Source organism: Eschscholzia californica, unplaced genomic scaffold (genome assembly GCF_041429995.1).
Source record: "Eschscholzia californica isolate CP2 unplaced genomic scaffold, dmEscCali1.0.p SCAF_49, whole genome shotgun sequence".
Taxonomy (NCBI): Eukaryota; Viridiplantae; Streptophyta; class Magnoliopsida; order Ranunculales; family Papaveraceae; genus Eschscholzia; species Eschscholzia californica.
The window spans coordinates 85,001-90,364 of record NW_028238471.1 but is presented as its reverse complement, the minus strand read 5'-3'; positions in this window follow the sequence as shown (position 1 = coordinate 90,364).

The following is a 5,364-nucleotide window of genomic DNA, read 5'->3' as shown; positions in this document are numbered from 1 at the left end:
CCAAGAGCTTCAAGTGTAGCTCCTCTACTTGGGACACGAGCAATCAATTTGATCTCCCACCTTGTTGTATAGCTAGCACACCAATGGTGGTTGGATAATAAGAAGACCTTCTTCTTGCTTGACTAGATAGATAGTTAATGGGAATTAGCTCACTTTCTCCTCTCTACTTGATGTGGTAGAGTAAGAAAGCTTAGAGAGAAATTCCACACCTTATTCTCTGCCCTAAGAGTGTTTATATAGAACCCTAATAAGAATCCACCTCCTTTTAGGTTTCCCAAAACACCCTTTAGAATAAGATTTAGGGAAATAGTCGAAAATAGCAACTATTGGTATTTTCTCAATTCCCTAAGGAGATGACGTCCAAACCCAGCCAAAATTGGCAGATTTAATGTTCATAACATAAGGAAACGTCCCTCCAAAAATCAGCCCAATCCGAGCCCTAAAAGTGCCCGAATCGGCCTAGGCCCAAAAACCCTGCTTTTGGCCTTTTTGTACTATCTTTGCCTAATTCCTTTTTAGGCCTATGAGATATGTTTATGGGACACTCCCATGATTATATCTCACTCCCACTAGTCATATCCTAGATCAATTTGTCACTCTTATGTGTAACCCGTTGTAGGATCCGATCGAAGTTAGCCGCGAATTACTTCGTAATTCGACGATCGTAGTTGGTCTCTAGCTACAACTCTACGATCCCTAAATCAATCGGACTTGATGATCTTCCACATCAATTGTCCTATCCGACAAATTGTTCGCATTGTCACCTTGGTCGAAGGACATCTCCTTCAACTCCTTCAGTGAGTTCAAGCTACTTACAGAAGACAGAGGTCAAGAGTAAGATAGATGGACAGAGTACATCGTTGGGCAAGTTGGTGCTAGATCAAGTTGTGCTTATGTGGTATGGTGCACGATAGAGTTCGGCACGGAGCATTGTAAGCGCATTTGAGTTCCAAAGAGAACGGACTCACTTGAGATGAGACATGGATATGCTAGCACGTCTGTGTGTGGTATGTCGCATGAGTGCTATAAGCCGAAACCAACATTGAAGCTTATGGACATATTGGTGTGAAGTCTAGATGACAGATTCACGAGACCAAGTACAGTGCTGATGGTAGTTGGAACCGAGTTCAAGCCGTCAAGTAATATGAGGGTCGTTGTATCTGAAGTGGATCGGCCCATGTTTGAGTTATGCATTGGAGGTAAGTTGGAACCGAGTTCAAGCCTACAGTGTGCAATGAGTACGTGGTGACTGAGAAGAGATCAGCTCACGTTATGGGATTTCAGGATGGTGTGTCGTGGTGACATTAAGCATCGTCCAATTCTGGTGATAGTTGGAACCAAGTTCAGATCGTCAGAGATATATGACAACGTCGAGTTTGAAGTCGAGTTGTAAGCCGTATGGTGCTGCATAAGATGTGTTGGAACTTATGCGGTGGTACGTTCGGATGTGTTCAAGAGGGACACGAGCCTACCAAGATGCTCGGGTTAAGGAGCATCGCCAAAGATTAAATGGCAAGTGTGTGTCTAGATGTAGTCAGAGAGGACGTTCCCAAGAGTATGCCAATGGTGGATGGTTTGGTACCATGTAGTTCTCGCGGAGAGAAGCTACCTTGCTCGTTTAGTGGACATCGAAGGCAACACGATAATTTCCCGAGGAAGGGATGGCACGGATGATGCCGAGCGCATGTGGCGCAAGCGCGGAGGCGCACAAGCAGAGGCTTGTTTGAGTTGCACAGAGGTGCAGGTGCAGAGGCACAATCGAGGCAAGGGTCGTCGAGAGAGGGGCGACATTGCGAAGAGTTCAAGTGGTATACACTCAAGGGTGCAAGTAGTGATGCTTAGGTACCAGAGTGCACTTGATGTGAGAAGCCAGAGGGCGTAATGAGGGTCTCAATGAACAAGCAAACCAAGGAGTCAGAACGTGGAGTACATGGGTACGTTGGGTCTGATCCAGAGGGGAGTGACATTGAAGACGAGTTGCTTTGCGATGGCAACATTGCAGGCACATGGCAAGACGCAGTGGCGTCGAGATGCTAACTCGGGTGAAGGCAACGGTTGCTGAGGTACCAGGGTGACGAGTTGTGTCGCAGTTTACTGCGATACGCATGGCAAGATTGGTCACACAAGCAGAGATGGAAGGTGACAATCGAGATGCCAACTCGAGGTGAAGCCGAGGAGGTGAGGTACCTGAGTTCGAGGAGCGGCGGAGGCTGCAACAGAGGAGCGACATTGAGTATGGATGAATGGTACGGAAGACCATTATCCTAAGGCATTGGAAGATGCAGAGCAGAAGACTGAAGTAATCCTGCGGGATGCCTACACGATGAGACTGTGTAGTTCGCACGGAGGTGCGGTATGCCGAAGACATGTAGGTGCAGTGGTAGCATCGGAGTTGAGGCAGAAGATTGAAGTACTCCAAACTTAGTCGACGAGGACGTCGACATTACAAGTGGGGGAGTATGTCACGTGCATATTGTTGAGCATGCATATGACGTGACGAGTGCTAGGAGCACGTACGAGCATATAGGCCGTAGGGCCGAATACGAGGTCGAGATAGGGCTAGAGTGCCAAGCAAGCTTCCTTAGGCCATGCACGGGACGCCCGTGGCATTCAAGACTTTGTCAAGGATACGAAGGGTCATTTGGACGAGAGTATGCCTGGTTAAAAGGATTGATGTTTCCTTGTGGAAATAGGCAAAACAAGAAGTTTGCACCTTAGGAGGGGGTGGTCTCCCTTCCTCATATGCATCCAGCATATGCCAAGACCTCGTGGATGGGAGCTCGCCCATCCTTAGCATGGTATGCACGAAAGTGAGCATCCTCGTGGCGCAACCCATGAGGCCGGCCTAGCGTATGCGAGAGAAGCATATTGCACGGGTTCCCTTGTCATAGGAAATGGCTCGGGACAGTACCTGGAGATAGGTTACTGCGGGTTCCTTTGGAAAAGGTGTTGCATGTTCTCATGCCATGGCGAGGCGTGCGTCGTGCTAGCATATTCCATAAGGAGGATTGAGCTATTCAAGGGCCCAAGCCTTGATGTGCTATGTTGGGCATGAGGTAGCTTATTAGAGATGGATGCTCCTATGCCCAATGTCCGGATGGTAAGCCGAGATGATAAGGTGCCGGATGCTTGAGACTAGATGGCAAGATCCGCATATGCGGCTTGGTGTGCTCCGCACATATGTTGGTATCCTTTATAGTGGGCGAGAGTCTATGACTCAAGGAAGCGTTATACGGGACGGCTCGAGCTATGCTCGTAGGTTTGGGACACGCTGGTGTCATGCCGCATTATTGGTTGGGAACCAAGATGACTTGATAGTCGAGATGCTCCGAATATGTTCGGGAAGGCTGGCTATGTGTTAGGAGGGAATACATAGCGCCGCACGGTACGTTAGGATTTGATATTCCGCACTATCGACCCGTGTCTTTAAGCATAATATGCCGGGTCGACCTAACGTGATAAAAAGGCCGTGACACTGGGACGCCCGAGACTTTGCTCGGGACGGCCTGGGACGTCCGAGACTTTGCTCGGGACGGCCTGGGACGCCCGAGACTTGGCTCGGGACGGCCTGGGACGCCCTCGCTCCAGCTCGGGACGCCCTGGGACGGCCTCGACACAGCTCGGGACGGCCTGGGACGTCCGAGACTTTGCTCGGGCCGGCCTGGGACGCCCGAGACTTGGCTCGGGACGGCCTGGGACGCGCTCGGCACAGCTCGGCACAGGCCGGGACGCCCGAGCCGAGCTTCGGGTCGCACGAAATCTCTTCGTATTCCGACATATTAGAAGCTTCCCATCATGTAGTAGGCCGAGCTTTGCCCTTTGGATGCCCTATGGTGCTTGGCGAGCACTAGGGAACGTGCCAGCACAAGTGCTGTGCACGCTCTGGGGAAGGAGCTCAACCCTCCCCCTTATAGTGCAAAGTTATTGTTTTTCCTATTTTCACAAGGAAACATCAATTTTTTAACCAAGCATACTGGGCCTTTACTCCTTCGTTACTCGTCGGAATCCAGCAAACTTATACTCGTTGGAAAGGTCTTTTCGCAAGGATTTTTTTGATATATTATAATAGCGATTCCGATAAATATTTATTTTTCTATGAATTTTTAAGTGAATAAACACCGGAAAATTCATAAAAAATAGAAAAAAAAATATTTTCTTCCGTTTCTTTTCTCCAATAATTCATAAATAATACCTCAATAGTATTAATGAAGAGAGAGTCGAAATGGCCCGGGTGGATTTCGAAATGTCCCACGACCCCATAGAATGCACGGGCCAGCCGAGCCAAAAGAATGGGACGCGCACGGGACAGCATTGGTCAGGCTCGGGACGGCACGGGACAGCACGGGACGCGCATGGGACGGCACGGGACGCGAATGGGACGGCCTTGCTAAGGCTCGGGACGGCATGGGACAGCACGGGACGCGAATGGGACGGCCTTGCTAAGGCTCGGGACGGCATGGGACAGCTCGGGACGCGCATGGGACGGCCTTGGTGAGGCTCGGGACGGCCTTGGTCAGGCTCGGGACGGCATGTCACGGCCCTGGTGAGGCTCGGACGGCACGGGACGCGCATGGGACGGCACGGGACGGCCTGGGACGGCCTTTGTGAGGCTCGGACGGCACGGGACGCGCATGGGACGGCCTTGGCGAGGCTCGGGACGGCATGGGACAGCACGGGACGGCCTCGGCACAGCTCGGACGGCACGGGACGCGCATGGGACGGCCTTGGCGAGGCTCGGGACGGCATGGGACAGCACGGGACGGCACGGGACGGCCTCGGCACAGCTCGGACGGCACGGGACGGCCTTGGCGAGGCTCGGGACGGCATGGGACAGCACGGGACGGCACGGGACGGCCTCGGCACAGCTCGGACGGCACGGGACGGCCTTGGCGAGGCTCGGGACGGCATGGGACAGCACGGGACGGCACGGGACGGCCTCGGCACAGCTCGGACGGCACGGGACGGCCTTGGCGAGGCTCGGGACGGCATGGGACAGCACGGGACGGCCTCGGCACAGCTCGGGACGGCACGAGACGCGCATGGGACGGCCTTGGTGAGGCTCGGACGGCACGGGACGCGCATGGGACGGCCTTGGTGAGGCTCGGACGGCACGGGACGCGCATGGGACATCATGGGACGCACATGGGACACCTTATGGGGATCATCAAGGGACGTTGCACGGGACATTCTTTCCCACGAAGGGCATTTACATGGGACATCTTAGGAGTCGAGAGCCGGCACATGGGACAACGTAGTTCACACGCACGGAACACTTTACTTTCGTTTGGAACGTCGTGGGATCTTTATGTCCCCATTAGCACCGAACCTTTAACATGCTAGGAAGCTATGTTCGATCTTCTCGAA